The sequence below is a fragment of the Entelurus aequoreus genome, linkage group LG01 (genome assembly GCF_033978785.1).
Source record: "Entelurus aequoreus isolate RoL-2023_Sb linkage group LG01, RoL_Eaeq_v1.1, whole genome shotgun sequence".
Classification (NCBI taxonomy): Eukaryota; Metazoa; Chordata; class Actinopteri; order Syngnathiformes; family Syngnathidae; genus Entelurus; species Entelurus aequoreus.
The window spans coordinates 70253685-70272535 of NC_084731.1; positions in this window are offsets into that span (position 1 = coordinate 70253685).

An 18851-nucleotide genomic window follows, 5' to 3' on the forward strand; every position below is an offset into this window, starting at 1 on the left:
TAACAATGACTGTGTATTGTACTGTAACCATGACTGTTTAATGTACTGCAACCATGACTGTTTCCTCTACTGTAACAATGACTGTGTAATGTACTGTAACCATGACTGTGTATTGTACTGTAACAATGACTGTTTAATGTACTATAACCATGACTGTTTAATATACTGTAACCATGACTGTGTACTCTACAGTAACAATGACTGTGTATTGTACTGTAACAATGACTGTTTAATGTACTGTAACCATGACTGTGTAATGTACTGTAACAATGACTGTTTAATGTACTGTAACCTTGACTGTGTAATGTACTGTAACAATGACTGTTTAATGTACTGTAACCATGACTGTGTAATGTACTGTAACCATGACTGTGTACTCCACTGTAACAATGACTGTGTAATGTACTGTAACAATGACTGTGTATTGTACTGCAACCATGACTGTGTGATGTACTGTAACCATGACTGTTTAATGTACTGTAACCATGATGTGTACTCTACTGTAACAATGACTGTGTAATGTACTGTAACAATGACTGTGTATTGTACTGCAACCATGACTGTGTGATGTACTGTAACCATGACTGTTTAATGTACTGTAACCATGACTGTGTACTCTAGTGTAACCATGACTGTTTAATGTACAGTAACCATGACTGTGTACTGTACTGTAACCATGACTGTTTAATATACTGTAACCATGACTGTGTAATGTACTGTAACCATGACTGTGTATTGTCCTGTAACCATGACTGTGTAATATACTGTAACAATGACTGTGTAATGTACTATAACCATGATTGTGGATTGTACTGTAACCATGACTGTGTACTGTATGGTAACCATGACTGTTTAATATACTGTAACCATGACTGTGTACTGTACTGTAACCATGACTGTTTAATATACTGCAACCATGACTGTGCACTGTACTGTAACAATGACTGTTTAATATACTGTAACCATGACTGTGTACTCTACTGTAACAATGACTGTGTAATGTACTGTAACAATGACTGTGTATTGTACTGTAACCATGACTGTTTATGGTACTGTAACCATGATGTGTACTGTACTGTAACAATGACTGTGTACTGTACTGTAACCATGACTGTTTAATATACTGTAACCATGACTGTGTACTCTACTGTAACAATGACTATGTAATGTACTGTAACAATGACTGTGTATTGTACTGTAACCATGACTGTGTACTGTACTGTAACCATGACTGTGTAATGTACTGTAACCATGACTGTTTAATATACTGTAACCATGACTGTGTACTGTACTGTAACCATGATGTGTACTGTACTGTAACCAAGACTGTGTACTGTAACCATGACTGTTTAATATACTGTAACAATGACTGTGTATTGTACTGTAACCATGACTGTTTAATGTACTGTAACCATGACTGTTTAATATACTGTAACCATGACTGTGTACTGTACTGTAACCATGATGTGTACTGTACTGTAACAATGACTGTGTACTGTACTGTAACCATGACTGTTTAATATACTGTAACCATGACTGTGTACTCTACTGTAACAATGACTGTGTACTGTACTGTAACCATGACTGTTTAATATACTGTAACCATGACTGTGTACTCTACTGTAACAATGACTGTGTAATGTACTGTAACCATGACTGTTTAATGTACTGTAACCATGACTGTTTAATATACTGTAACCATGACTGTGTACTGTACTGTAACCATGATGTGTACTGTACTGTAACCATGACTGTGTAATGTACTGTAACCATGACTGTTTAATATACTGTAACCATGATTGTGTACTGTACTGTAACCATGATGTGTACTGTACTGTAACCAAGACTGTGTACTGTACTGTAACCATGACTGTTTAATATACTGTAACAATGACTGTGTATTGTACTGTAACCATGACTGTTTAATGTACTGTAACCATGACTGTTTAATATACTGTAACCATGACTGTGTACTGTACTGTAACCATGATGTGTACTGTACTGTAACAATGACTGTGTACTGTACTGTAACCATGACTGTGTACTCTACTGTAACAATGACTGTGTACTGTACTGTAACCATGACTGTTTAATATACTGTAACCATGACTGTGTACTCTACTGTAACAATGACTGTGTAATGTACTGTAACCATGACTGTTTAATGTAATGTAACCATGACTGTTTAATATACTGTAACCATGACTGTGTACTGTACTGTAACCATGATGTGTACTGTACTGTAACCAAGACTGTGTACTGTACTGTAACCATGACTGTTTAATATACTGTAACAATGACTGTGTATTGTACTGTAACCATGACTGTTTAATGTACTATAACCATGACTGTTTAATATACTGTAACCATTACTGTGTACTGTACTGTAACCATGATGTGTACTGTACTGTAACCAAGACTGTGTACTGTACTGTAACCATGACTGTTTAATATACTGTAACAATGACTGTGTATTGTACTGTAACCATGACTGTTTAATGTACTGTAACCATGACTGTTTAATATACTGTAACCATGACTGTGTACTGTACTGTAACCATGACTGTTTAATGTACTGTAACCATGACTGTGTACTCTACTGTAACCATGACTGTTTAATGTACTGTAACCATGACTGTTTAATATACTGTAACCATGACTGTGTACTCTACTGTAACAATGACTGTGTAATGTATTGTAACAATGACTGTGTATTGTACTGTAACCATGACTGTTTAATGTACTGTAACCATGACTGTGTACTGTACTGTAACCATGGCTGTTTAATATACTGTAACCATGACTGTGTACTGCACTGTAACCATGACTGTTTAATGTACTGTAACCATGACTGTGTACTCTACTGTAACCATGACTGTTTAATGTACTGTAACCATGACTGTGTACTGTACTGTAACCATGACTGTGTATTGTACTGTAACCATGACTATGTAATGTACTGTAACAATGACTGTTTAATGTACTGTAACCATGACTGTGTAATGTACTGTAACCATGACTGTTTAATATACCGTAACCATGACTGTGTACTCTACTGTAACAATGACTGTGTAATGTACTGTAACCATGACTGTGTATTGTACTGTAACAATGACTGTTTAATGTACTGTAACCATGACTGTTTAATATACTGTAACCATGACTGTGTACTCTACTGTAACAATGACTGTGTATTGTACTGTAACAATGACTGTTCAATGTACTGTAACCATGACTGTTTAATGTATTGTAACCATGACTGTGTACTGTACTGTAACAATGACTGTGTATTGTACTGTAACAATGACTGTTCAATGTACTGTAACCATGACTGTGTAATGTACTGTAACAATGACTGTTTAATGTACTGTAACCATGACTGTGTAATGTACTGTAACAATGACTGTTTAATGTACTGTAACCATGACTGTGTACTCTACTGTAACAATGACTGTGTATTGTACTGTAACAATGACTGTTCAATGTACTGTAACCATGACTGTGTAATGTACTGTAACAATGACTGTTTAATGTACTGTAACCATGACTGTGTAATGTACTGTAACAATGACTGTTTAATGTACTGTAACCATGACTGTGTAATGTACTGTAACCATGACTGTTTAATATACTGTAACCATGACTGTGTAATGTACTGCAACCATGACTGTTTAATATACTGTAACCATGACTGTGTACTCTACTGTAACAATGACTGTGTATTGTACTGTAACAATGACTGTTTAATGTACTGTAACCATGACTGTGTAATGTACTGTAACAATGACTGTTTAATGTACTGTAACAATGACTGTGTAATGTACTGTAACAATGACTGTTTAATGTACTGTAACCATGACTGTGTAATGTACTGTAACCATGACTGTTTAATATACTGTAACCATGACTGTGTACTCTACTGTAACAATGACTGTGTACTGTACTGTAACCATGACTGTGTACTCTACTGTAACAATGACTGTGTAATGTACTGTAACCATGACTGTGTACTCTACTGTTACAATGACTGTGTAATGTACTGTAACAATGACTGTGTATTGTACTGTAACCGTGACAGTTTAATGTACTGTAACCATGACTGTGTACTGTACTGTAACCATGATGTGTACTGTACTGTAACCATGACTGTGTACTGTACTGTAACCATGACTGTTTAATATACTGTAACCATGACTGTGTACTGTACTGTAACCATGACTGTTTAATATACTGTAACCATGACTGTGTAATGTACTGCAACCATGACTGTTTAATATACTGTAACCATGACTGTGTACTCTACTGTAACAATGACTGTGTATTGTACTGTAACCATGACTGTTTAATGTACTGTAACCATGACTGTTTAATATACTGTAACCATGACTGTGTACTGTACTGTAACCATGACTGTTTAATGTACTGTAACCATGACTGTGTACTCTACTGTAACCATGACTGTTTAATGTACTGTAACCATGACTGTTTAATATACTGTAACCATGACTGTTTAATATACTGTAACAATGACTGTGTATTGTACTGTAACCATGACTGTTTAATGTACTGTAACCATGACTGTTTAATATACTGTAACCATGACTGTGTACTGTACTGTAACAATGACTGTGTAATGTATTGTAACAATGACTGTGTATTGTACTGTAACCATGACTGTTTAATGTACTGTAACCATGACTGTGTACTGTACTGTAACCATGGCTGTTTAATATACTGTAACCATGACTGTGTACTGCACTGTAACCATGACTGTTTAATGTACTGTAACCATGACTGTGTACTCTACTGTAACCATGACTGTTTAATGTACTGTAACCATGACTGTGTACTGTACTGTAACCATGACTGTGTATTGTACTGTAACCATGACTATGTAATGTACTGTAACAATGACTGTTTAATGTACTGTAACCATGACTGTGTAATGTACTGTAACCATGACTGTTTAATATACCGTAACCATGACTGTGTACTCTACTGTAACAATGACTGTGTAATGTACTGTAACCATGACTGTGTATTGTACTGTAACAATGACTGTTTAATGTACTGTAACCATGACTGTTTAATATACTGTAACCATGACTGTGTACTCTACTGTAACAATGACTGTGTATTGTACTGTAACAATGACTGTTCAATGTACTGTAACCATGACTGTGTAATGTACTGTAACAATGACTGTTTAATGTATTGTAACCATGACTGTGTACTCTACTGTAACAATGACTGTGTATTGTACTGTAACAATGACTGTTCAATGTACTGTAACCATGACTGTGTAATGTACTGTAACAATGACTGTTTAATGTACTGTAACCATGACTGTGTAATGTACTGTAACAATGACTGTTTAATGTACTGTAACCATGACTGTGTACTCTACTGTAACAATGACTGTGTATTGTACTGTAACAATGACTGTTCAATGTACTGTAACCATGACTGTGTAATGTACTGTAACAATGACTGTTTAATGTACTGTAACCATGACTGTGTAATGTACTGTAACAATGACTGTTTAATGTACTGTAACCATGACTGTGTAATGTACTGTAACCATGACTGTTTAATATACTGTAACCATGACTGTGTAATGTACTGCAACCATGACTGTTTAATATACTGTAACCATGACTGTGTACTCTACTGTAACAATGACTGTGTATTGTACTGTAACAATGACTGTTTAATGTACTGTAACCATGACTGTGTAATGTACTGTAACAATGACTGTTTAATGTACTGTAACAATGACTGTGTAATGTACTGTAACAATGACTGTTTAATGTACTGTAACCATGACTGTGTAATGTACTGTAACCATGACTGTTTAATATACTGTAACCATGACTGTGTACTCTACTGTAACAATGACTGTGTACTGTACTGTAACCATGACTGTGTACTCTACTGTAACAATGACTGTGTAATGTACTGTAACCATGACTGTGTACTCTACTGTTACAATGACTGTGTAATGTACTGTAACAATGACTGTGTATTGTACTGTAACCGTGACAGTTTAATGTACTGTAACCATGACTGTGTACTGTACTGTAACCATGATGTGTACTGTACTGTAACCATGACTGTGTACTGTACTGTAACCATGACTGTTTAATATACTGTAACCATGACTGTGTACTGTACTGTAACCATGACTGTTTAATATACTGTAACCATGACTGTGTACTCTACTGTGACAATGACTGTGTATTGTACTGTAACAATGACTGTTTAATGTACTGTAACCATGACTGTGTAATGTACTGTAACAATGACTGTTTAATGTACTGTAACCATGACTGTGTAATGTACTGTAACCATGACTGTTTAATGTACTGTAACCATGACTGTGTACTCTACTGTAACAATGACTGTGTACTGTACTGTAACCATGACTGTTTAATATACTGTAACCATGACTGTGTACTGTACTGTAACCATGACTGTTTAATATACTGTAACCATGACTGTGTACTCTACTGTAACAATGACTGTGTAATGTACTGTAACAATGACTGTGTAATGTACAGTAACCATGACTGTGTACTCTACTGTAACAATGACTGTGTAATGTACTGTAACAATGACTGTGTATTGTACTGTAACCATGACAGTTTAATGTACTGTAACCATTACTGTGTACTGTACTGTAACCATGATGTGTACTGTACTGTAACCATGACTGTGGACTGTACTGTAACCATGACTGTTTAATATATTGTAACCATGACTGTGTAATGTACTGTAACCATGACTGTTTAATATACTGTAACCATGACTGTGTACTCTACTGTAACAATGACTGTGTAATGTACTGTAACCATGACTGTGTATTGTACTGTAACAATGACTTTTTAATGTACTGTAACCATGACTGTTTAATATACTGTAACCATGACTGTGTACTCTACTGTAACAATGACTGTGTATTGTACTGTAACAATGACTGTTTAATGTACTGTAACCATGACTGTTTAATGTACTGTAACCATGACTGTGTACTCTACTGTAACAATGACTGTGTATTGTACTGTAACAATGACTGTTTAATGTACTGTAACCATGACTGTGTAGTGTACTGTAACAATGACTGTTTAATGTACTGTAACCATGACTGTTTAATGTACTGTAACCATGACTGTTTAATATACTGTAACCATGACTGTGTACTGTACTGTAACCATGATGTGTACTGTACTGTAACCAAGACTGTGTACTGTACTGTAACCATGACTGTTTAATATACTGTAACAATGACTGTGTATTGTACTGTAACCATGACTGTTTAATATACTGTAACCATGACTGTGTACTCTACTGTAACAATGACTGTGTAATATACTGTAACAATGACTGTGTCTTGTACTGTAACCATGACTGTGTACTCTACTGTAACAATGACTGTGTAATGTACTGTAACAATGACTGTGTATTGTACTGTAACCATGACAGTTTAATGTACTGCAACCATTACTGTGTACTGTACTGTAACCATGATGTGTACTGTACTGTAACCATGACTGTGTACTGTACTGTAACCATGACTGTTTAATATACTGTAACCATGACTGTGTAATGTACTGTAACAATGACTGTGTATTGTACTGTAACCATGACTGTTTAATATACTGTAACCATGACTGTGTACTGTACTGTAACCATGACTGTTTAATATACTGTAACCATGACTGTGTACTGTCATCATCATCATCGGCGGTCACTCGAAACGAGTATGACTGTCCTCCGTAGGGTCGTCTATTTGTGGATCCGTAGATGGCTGTGTAGGCCAATCCGTGATCCACATATTTTGGTGCAATGTGGGCAGGGGAAAATGGGAGTGGTTGATGGGGGGGGAGCCTTCTTCTGTCTTTCCTTGCGGTGTTGTCGCTTTGTGTCTGCGATACGGCGGAGTTCCATCTCATAGAGTGCTGCACCTTCTTGTACGGATTTCTTCCAGCGAGGCCTGTCCAGTGCTATTTCCTCCCAGTTGTTCATGGGGATGTGGAAATGCTTTAAGCTGGTCTTGATGTTATCCTTGAAACGTTTCTTTTGCCCACCAGGGGCACGCTGACCTTCCTTCAACTGGGAGTAAAGGACCTGTTTGGGAAGACGTATGTTGGACATGCGGATGACGTGACCTGTCCAGCGGAGTTGGTGCTGCATAATTGTGGTGGTGATGCTGGGCATGTTGGCTTCCTCCAAGACGCTGATGTTGGTGCGTCTGTCCTCCCAACTGATCCTCAAAATCCTCCGTAGGGATCGCTGGTGATGTTGTTCCAGGGCTCTCAGGTGCCTACTGTAAGTAGTCCATGACTCTGCCCCATACAGCAGGGTGGGGATGACAACAGCTCTGTAGACCAGGAGCTTTGTTTGAGCCCTTAGATCCCGGTCCTCAAAGACTCTCCTCCTGAGTCTGGCATAGGCTCCACTGGCACAGCTCAGGCGATGGTTGACCTCTGAGTCAATGTCCGCTTTGGAGGAGAGGATGCTGCCGAGGTATGGGAAGTGGTCAACGTTTTCAAGGGGGGTGTTGTCCACGTTTATGGCGGGCTGATTAGTTGGCTGGTTGGGTGGAGGTTGATGTAGGACCTGGGTCTTCTTGATGTTGAGGGCAAGGCCCAGGGCTCTGTATGCCTTAGCAAAGGCATTCAAGATACCCTGAAGTTCTTCTGCTGAGTGTGCTGCGATGGCGTTGTCGTCCGCGTACTGAAGCTCCATGATAGTGGTGTTTCTAACTTTGCTCTTGGCTTTGAACCTGTTAAGGTTAAAGAGCCTGCCATCGGTTCTATACAGGATGGGGATCCCCTGTGGCAACTCTTTGCCAATGAGGTGCAGTATAGCACCAATAAAGATGGCAAACAGGGTGGGAGCTATGATACACCCTTGCTTGACACCCGTCTCCACAGTGAAAGGCTCAGACTCGGAGCCGCTGTTGCTGAGCACTGTGGCTGCCATGCCATCATGTAGAAGCCTCACTATTCTGATAAATTTATCGTGGCAGCCGCACCTCGACAGCACACTCCACAGAGCCTGACGGTCTACCGTGTCAAAGGCCTTTGTCAGGTCTATGAAGGCCATGTACAAAGGCTGTCTTTGTTCACGACATTTTTCCTGGAGTTGGCGGGCTGTAAAAATCATGTCGGCTGTGCCTCTAGCTGGGCGAAAGCCACACTGTGATTCTGGGAGTGCTTCCTCAGATAGTGGTAGCAATCGATTTGCAAGGACACGAGCTAAGATTTTGCCAGTTGTTGACAGGAGTGAGATGCCCCTGTAGTTTCCACAGTCAGCCTTGTCCCCCTTCTTGAATATGGTCACAATAAGAGCGTTCCTGAGCTCTGAGGGGAGTTCTTCTTTTTCCCAGACCTTGAGAAGTAGGGTGTGGATTTGATACAGGAGCTCTCTTCCACCTTCCTTTAGGATCTCCGCTGGGATCCCATCTGGTCCGGCAGCCTTGTTGTTCCTTAGACTCCTGATGGCATCTTGAACCTCTGTTATGGTGAGGGGTTCCCCCATATCTTCCCTGATGGGACTCTGGGGGATGTGGTTGGTGATGTCTGGTTCAGCTGTGCTGTCACGATTGAGGAGTTCCTGAAAGTGCTCCTTCCATCGGGCATTAATGGACTCATTGTCCTTTAGCAGCTGCTGCCCATCCTTTGAGCGCAGGGGGTTTAGGCCGCGGTAAGTTGGCCCATAGACAGCCTTGGTAGCACTAAAAAAGCCTCTGGTGTCCCCTGAGTCTGCTAGTCTCTGGATCTCCAGAGCCCTTTCAGTCCACCAGGAGTTCTTAAGCTCCCTTACCCGGCTCTGAACATCTGCCTTGGCTCTCGAGTGAGCTATTCTTTTGGCTTTACAGGTCACATCATTCTGCCAGGTGTGAAAGGCACTCCGTTTTTTGGAGATGAGCTGTTCTATCTCTGTGTCGTTCTCATCAAACCAGTCCTGGTGTTTTCTGGACTTGTACCCAAGGGTGGTTTTACAGGTAACGAGGATGGTTGATTTGAGCAGGTTCCAGTGTTCTTCGATGTTATCAGGGTATTCCTGCTGGAGGCTTTCCTCAAGGGATGTCTGAAGTTGCTGCTGGGTGGCAGTTTCATTCAGGCCTTCGAGGTTCAGCCTTGGCCGGATCTGCTTCTTTTGAACCCTCCTTTTCCTCTTAAGTCTGATGGACATTGTGGAGCGAATGAGGCGGTGATCTGTCCAACAGGCATCTGTGTCCAACATGGCCCTTGTGATGTTCACATCACAACGGTCCCTGGCTCGCACAATGACATAGTCAATGAGATGCCATTGTTTGGATCGAGGATGCCTCCAAGATGCCTTCAGTTTGTTTTTCTGGCGGAAGAGAGTGTTGGTAATTGTGAGGTTGTGCTGTGAACATTTGCTGAGAAGCAGGATTCCATTGGAGTTGATGTTCCCGATGCCTTCCTTCCCTATAGTGCCCTTCCAGAGGTGTTGGTCCCGGCCGACCCTGGCATTAAAGTCACCTAGGAGAATAATCTTATCCTCCTTTGGGATCCTAGACAGTGTCTCATCTAAGCAGGCGTAGAAGGTCTCTTTTACTTCGTCTTCAGAGTCTAAAGTAGGGGCATAGGCGCTGATAACTGTTGCCATCTGGTTGTTGGTGAGCACCAGACGGACAGTCATGAGACGTTCACTAATCCCCACGGGAAGTTCAGAGAGGTGACTAACAAGCTGGTTTCTGATGGCAAATCCAACCCCATGGATTCTGGGCTCATCAGAGGCTTTTCCTTTCCAGAAGAAAGTGTAGCCACCCTTTTCCTCCTTCAGTTGTCCTTCGTCTGCACGTCGGGTTTCGGAAAGTGCAGCTATGTCTATCCGGCATCTCTGCAGTTCCCTGGCAATGATCGCAGTTCTCCTCTCTGGTCTGTCGCTGGCCGTATTATCCATCATTGTGCGTACATTCCACGCTCCAAAATTCATATTTCGTGTTTTTCGACCGCATATGGTGATCCCTCTGGATGCGGTAGTCCAGTCGGGAGGTTTGAGGCAGGCTATTTTTAGGGCACCTTTTCTAGCCCCTTCCCCAGGTGGGGTGAGCAGAGTGGATCCTAAAGAGGACTGCTCAGTCGTGAGTGTAGCTGCCGAAGGGCTCTTTCTGCCTCATTCCAAGAGCCCAGCGACTGAATCTTGCACCCACCGCCTTATGTGCCAGTTTTTGACTGGAGGCTTCCAGATCTCACAATCCTACCCCCGTCGCCATTCGCTGGTCGCCATAGGACTTAATCCGGGATGTTAGGGTGGATTCCCTATATGGAGGACGCCTGTGCGTGGAATCTTTTAATGTGGGGAGACTGGTGCACGGTCAGCCACCACACAGTCCTTGGCATTGAGCGGGCCAGGGTCCAGTGGCATGGAAACCAAGACGACTGGGGACCCGTCTTTGCTGCAGCCTTCATCCGCCTTCCCAGCCGTTGTGGTGCATTCCGCTGCCGCCATCTTCCGCCTGGTCCACCGTTGAGGCGGTTTTCACTATTCGCCCATAGCTGGGGTTATTTACCCATAGCTGGGACAGGGGTTGACTGGGCACCAGGGCATGTCCACACACCGGTGGGCCTGCATGCCCCGTCTCTGGGGCCCCCTGCTGCTCCGAGATCCCGTACAACTTAGCCTGGAACCGCGAGGTTCCAGTTACCGTGTGTGGCCACGAGGAGGCATGTACGAGTCTTGACAATGGAGAGGCTATGTACCGGCTGAGGAGGCTTATGCACTCGGCTCCTCTTTTCGCCCTCTGAGACAGAGGGCTAGCCGGCGGCACTAGCTGAAAGCAATGAGTATCAGGCAGAAGCAGCATGCAGCATAGCAAGCAAAAGCGGCATGCAGCATGCACTAACTACAGGTACTACTACTCCAAGGCTACTGCACTAGACGCATCACATCGCCCTGTGCGATGTTTTCTGCACACACACACTGTGTACTGTACTGTAACCATGACTGTGTAATGTACTGTGACCATGACTGTTTAATGTACTGTAACCATGATGTGTACTCTACTGTAACAATGACTGTGTAATATACTGTAACCATGACTGTGTACTGTATTGTAAACATGACTGTGTAATGTACTGTAACCATGACTGTTTAATATACTGTAACCATGACTGTGTACTCTACTGTAACAATGACTGTGTAATGTACTGTGACCATGACTGTGTACTGCAGTGACGTGCGGTGAGGTTCATGGCTGGTGAGGCACTGACTTCATCACAGTCAGATTTACAAACGTATGAACCCTAAAGAGTATCTTATTCACCATTTGATTGGCAGCAGTTAAAGGCCTACTGAAATGAATTTTTTTTATTTAAACGGGGATAGCAGATCTATTCTATGTGTCATACTTGATCATTTCGCGATATTGCCATATTTTTGCTGAAAGGATTTAGTATAGAACAACGACGATAAAGATTGCAACTTTTGGTATCTGATAAAAAAAAAGGCTTGCCCCTACCGGAAGTAGCGTGACGTAGTCAATTGAACATATACGCAAAGTTCCCTACTGTTTACAATGATGGCCGCATGAAGTGAGAGAGATTCGGACCGAGAAAGCGACAATTTCCCCATTAATTTGAGCGAGGATGAAAGATTTGTGGATGAGTAAAGTGCAAGTGAAGGACTAGTGGGGAGTTGAAGCTATTCAGATAGGGAAGATGCTGTGAAAGCCGGGGGTGACCTGATATTCAGCTGGGAATGACTACAACAGTAAATAAAAGCAAGACATATATATACTCTATTAGCCACAACACAACCAGGCTTATATTTAATATGCCACAAATTAATCCTGCATAAAAACACCTACGTGTTTGTTATGCTAGCTCCTAGCTCCTCTGCTAGCTCCTAGCTCCATAGAACACGCCAATACAATTCAAACACCTGATCAACACACACAATCACTCAGCCCAAAAGACCGTTCACCTAACCCAAGGTTCATAAAGCTCATATATTTTTAAAAAGTTACGTACGTGACGCGCACGTACGGTCAAGCTATCAAATGTTTAGCAGCCAAGGCTGCATACTCACGGTACCTGGTATTCAGCTGGGGATGACTAAAACAGTAAATAAACACAAGACATATATTTACTCTATTAGCCACAACACAACCAGGCTTATATTTAATATGCCACAAATTAATCCTGCATAAAAACACCTACGTCTTTGTTATGCTAACTCCTAGCTCCTATGCTAGCTCCTAGCTCCATAGAACACGCCAATACAATTCAAACACCTGATCAACACACACAATCACTCAGCCCAAAAGACCGTTCACCTAACCCAAGGTTCATAAAGCTTATATATTTAAAAAAAAAGTTACGTACATACGCAAAAAAAAGTTGCGCACATACGGTCAAGCGATCAAATGTTTAGAAGCCAAAGCTGCATACTCACAGTAGCACGTCTGCGTCTTTGTCATCCAAATCAAAGTAATCCTGGTAAGAGTCTGTGTTGTCCCTGTAGTGGATGTCCCTTATGGGCATCCGTAGTTGTGTATGTATGTTCGGGGCATGCGCAGTTGGTTCAGTAAAGTCTACACCACTGAAGTGGACAGCCGTGTGTGTCACTGATTTCTACATGGTGTCAGAAGTGTCTAAACAACCGCGCCAAGTTATTAAATGTGTCAGAGAGGACATATAAAGACTTATGCCGACGGCGAAAGGTAGTGTTTTTGTTTTAATAGTACGAGTTAATTAGTTCGTTCCCAAGTTAGCTATCACAATGAGTGAAGGCAATGCACCGGCGCTTCCCGCCCATGGAGACAACTTTCAAGTTAGCCCGCCAGAAAAGTTCGACTGCGGAGACGGGAAGAAATGGCCGAGATGGAGCAAAAGATTCGAGAGGTATCGAGTGACGTCAGGACTGGACAAGAAAAGGGACGCTTTCCAGGTCAACACGCTGATGTACTTCATGGGAGAGGATGCGGAGGACATTTTGGATGCTTCTCCATTGACATCGGATCAAAAACAGAACTATGCTGCGGTGATAAAAACTTTCAGTGATTATTTTGTTGGGAGACACAATGTCATATTCGAGCGCGCGCAGTTTAATGTACGGAAACAGGAGCCTGGTGAGTCGGCAGATAGCTTTATAACAGCAATACATAAACTGGCTGAACACTGTAACTTTGGAGTGCTTCGGGAGGAGTTAATACGTGACCGCATAGTAGTAGGGATAAGGAATATCGCTCTGTCAGAAAAGTTACAAATTGATGCCGATTTAACTTTACAAAAAGCTATAAGCCAGGTTAAACAGTCAGAGATGGTTAAACAGCAACAGCCTGTGATGCGGGGTGAGTCTCCACAGGCAGAGGAGAGGAGAGAGGTTGATGCTATCTCACGTCCATTTAGAAGACAGGAAATGCAGGGACACAAACAACACGGCCAGGCGAGATCAAGACAAACAGAGACTGTAAGTAGTTCAGAGAGATGTCAGAAATGTGGAAGGGGCCCCCATAACTGGAAGGAGTGCCCAGCTAACAATGCGGAATGCAGGAAGTGCCGCAAACGAGGACATTTTGCCGCTGTGTGTCGTTCCATGCAGCCTGTGCATGAAGTACAGGACGAACTGCAACAGGATTCCCTCTTTATGGGTGAGCTAAGAGGGCAAAACTCAGGCTGGCACACGGACATTGAACTTAATGGAGAGGTAATCTCCTTCAAAATTGACACAGGTGCAGCGGTCACCGCGATCCCCACCAATCTGTATAAATACAGCAGAGATGGCCCCTTGATGCAAACAACCAAGAGACTATATGGCCCCAATAACATTGTACTACAAGTTGCGGGGCAGGTAAAATGTCAGCTTAAGAGTAAAAATGGAACAGTCACCCAGCCCGTGTTCGTGGTGGACTTATTGGTCAGACCCCTACTAGGCCTTCCAGCTGTAGAGGCCCTGCGGCTGGTGGAGCGAGTAGATGAAGTAGAGGATCCAGGGGAAACATTTAAAAACAGGTTTCCCACAGTGTTTGCTGGTCTAGGTAGGCTCGATGGGGACTACAGCATTCGATTGAAGGAGTATGCGAGGCCCTATGCACTCACGACACCACGCAGGGTGCCGATTCCTCTGACAGAGAAAGTAAGGAGGAGTTAGAGAGGATGGAAAAGATGGGGGTCATTTCGAAGGTAGAAAGGCCAACAGCATGGTGTGCAGGCATGGTGCCCGTAGTTAAACCTAATGGGAAAATCAGAATCTGTGTGGATCTGACCAGACTTAATGAGGCAGTATGTAGGGAGAGGCACATATTGCCATCAGTAGAGCAGTCACTGGCACAGTTAGACGGAGCAAAGGTATTCACCAAGCTGGATGCCCGGTCTGGTTTTTGGCAGATTCCCTTGGCAGAAGAAAGCAGAGAACTTACAACATTTGTAACTCCCTGTGGCCGCTTTTGTTTCAATGTCCTACCATTTGGAATTAGCTCAGGGCCAGAACACTTTCAACGCCGCATGTCGCAGCTCTTAGAAGGACTGACAGGGGTTGTTTGTCATGCTGACGACATATTGGTGTGTGGGGTGGACCGGGAACAGCATGATGAGAGGCTGACAGCGGTGCTCTCCAGACTTCAGGATGCTGGGCTCACCCTAAATGAAAAATGTGCATTCGCACAGCCAGAGTTAGTGTTTGTGGGACACAAAATCAGTGGCGAGGGCATAGCACCGGACCCTGAAAAAGTCAGAGCAATCACAGATATGTCTACTCCGCAAAATGTAGCAGATGTGAGAAGGTTTCTAGGCATGGCAACATACGTGGGTAAATTTTTGCCTTTTTTCACAGACATAACCAAACCGTTACGAGACTTGTTAGCAAAAGAGAGTGAGTGGGTATGGGGAGAAGTGCAACAGGCCGCATTTGAAAAAGTGAAAAGGGAGCTGGCCTCAGACAGGGTGCTGGCACAGTACAGGCCAGGTGCCAAAACAAGAGTGTCCGCAGACGCTTCTTCTTTTGGGCTCGGGGCAGTTCTCACTCAGATGCAAGAGAACAAAGAGTGGCGACCAATAGCATACATATCACGCAGTCTCTCTGATGCTGAAGAGAGATATGCACAGGTAGAAAAGGAGGCGCTTGCAGTTACATGGGCATGCGAAAGGCTCAGCTCATACCTAATAGGCCTGCAGTTCACCCTATAAACAGACCACAAGCCACTGTTAGCTCTGTTGGGAACAAAGGCACTGGATGACCTACCTCCGAGAATCCAGCGCTTTCGCCTCAGGCTCCTCAGGTACTCATATCAAATAGTACATGTCCCAGGGAAAGCATTGATAACGGCAGATGCGTTATCATGCGCACCCATCGTGCGCACACTCACAGAAGATGAAAGGGAGCTAGAAGGGGAGGTGAAGGTGTTTGTGGAATCAGTGCAACAGTGCCTACCTGCATCTAAGGCAAAACTACAACAGATTAGAGATGCACAAGAGCAGGACTCCATATGCAGACGGCTTAGAGAGCTATGCAAAAGGGGGTGGCCCAGACAGGAAGAGCTGCCAGAGCAGCTAAAGCCCTACTGGACGTACCAGGGCGAACTATACTGTGCAGGAGGACTTTTAATGAAAGGTCAGAGGATTGTGATTCCTGAGACTATGCAGGCAGAAATGCTGGCCCGTCTGCATGAAGGTCATATGGGTATATCTAAATGCAAAGCAAGAGCAGAGCAGTCAGTGTGGTGGGTGGGCATAACGAGTCAAATCACTAAAATGGTGGCACAGTGTGTAACATGTATTAAAAGCCAATCACAGCATCCTGAGCCCATGATCCCATCAGCACTGCCCCAGCGCCCCTGGCAAAAGGTGGGGGTGGATATGTTTTACCTGAAAGGCAGCTCATACCTGTTAGCAGTGGACTATTATTCGAGATACATTGACATTGAGAAAACCCCAATTACCACATCTAAGGGGATTATCAATACACTTAAAGCCATGTTCTGCAGGCACGGAGTCCCAGAGGAGCTACGAAGTGACAATGGTCCACAGTTCTCATCAGCAGAGTTCACAGCCTTCGCCAGAGATTATGACTTTTCGCACGTGACTAGTAGCCCTTACTTCAGCCAGAGTAACGGAGAGGCGGAGAGGGCTGTCAAGACGGTAAAATTGTTGTTACTTAAGAATGAGGAGGACCCATACAGGGCAATGTTAGCATATAGAGTCACACCATTGCACCATGGACTGTCACCAAGCGAGCTCCTGATGGGAAGGCGTCTCCGCTCGCCGCTGCCACAAGCGCCATCCAACCTCAAACCACAACGGCCTAGAACAAAGGCCTTCAAGAAAAAGGACTATCAGCTGAAATGCACACAGGCTCAGAACTTTGACAGCAGACACCGGGCCACACAAAAGCCCGAGCTGAGGCCTGGACAGTCAGTATGGATATCTCCCTCAAAACAAACAGCTACAGTGATCAGGAAGGCCGACACGCCACGCTCCTATGTGGTCGACACTGGAGCAGAGGAGGTGAGGAGAAACAGGGCTCACCTTCAGGCTCTCCCTGAGCCACAGCTCCAGCCACAGTTGGCTCCACAAGAGCCACCAACCCCACAAAAGGAACACAGAACAGAGAGGGAAGCAACACCAGGTACACCAATCGGAGAGCAGGTAACCCAGACACCGAAAGCAAGAGATGCTCCAAGACGGCAGGTCTCGTGAAAGGACAGGACATAACGAAACACATCTTGTGTAATGAAAAAAAAAAAAAAAAAAAAGGCAGTTACTGTTTGACTGTAAGTTGGCAACACTGTTGTTGTTTTGTGTTGTTGTTGTTGTTGTTTTTTTTCTTTCTCAGGGAGAAAAGAGGATGGTAAGGAATTTGTTATGCAATTCTCATACATAATGCCTTTATAGGGTGTTAGGCTGATTAATTATAAATGGTGATGCTTATTTATAAATACATTGCAATGATTGTTCATTCCTTGTTGTACATTGGAGAAGGGGAGATGTAGTGGATGTCCCTTATGGGCATCCGTAGTTGTGTATGTATGTTCGGGGCATGCGCAGTTGGTTCAGTAAAGTCTACACCACTGAAGTGGACAGCCGTGTGTGTCACTGATTTCTACAGTCCCAGTTCTCTACAGGCGTCTGTGTATCGAAGTCAAAAGTCCTCCTGGTTAGAGTCTCTGTTATCCGAGTTCTTCTATCTTGACTGCATCTTTCGGGAATGTAAACAAAGAAGCGCCGGCTGTGTACTGTTGTTGCTGACTACGTTCGAAAAATACGTCCATTTCGCACCGACAACTTTCTTCTTTGCTTGCTCAGCTTCTTTCTCCATAATGCAATGAAGATGATTGCAACAGATTCACGAACACAGATGTCCAGAATACTGTGGAATTATGAAATGAAAACAGAGCTTTTTCGTATTGGCTTCAATGTGGAAGGCATACCCGTGTTCCCCGGGCTACGTCACGCGCATACGTCATCCTCAGAGGCGTTTCGAACCGGAAGTTTAGCGGAAAATTTAAAATGTCACTTTATAAGTTAACCCGGCCGTATTGGCATGTGTTATAATGTTAAGATTTCATCATTGATATATAAACTATCAGACTGCGTGGTCGGTAGTAGTGGGTTTCAGTAGGCCTTTAAAGGCTTACTGAAACCCACTACTACCGACCACGCAGTCTGATAGTTTATATATCAATGGTGAAATCTTAACATTGCAACACATGCCAATACGGCCGGGTTAACTTATAAAGTGCAATTTTAAATCTCCCGCGAAATATCCGGCTGAAAACGTCTCGGTATGATGACGTTTGCGCGTGACGTCACGGATTGAAGCAGACATTTTGGAATAGCCCGGTGGCCAGCTTAAGTCGTCTGTTTTCACCACATAAT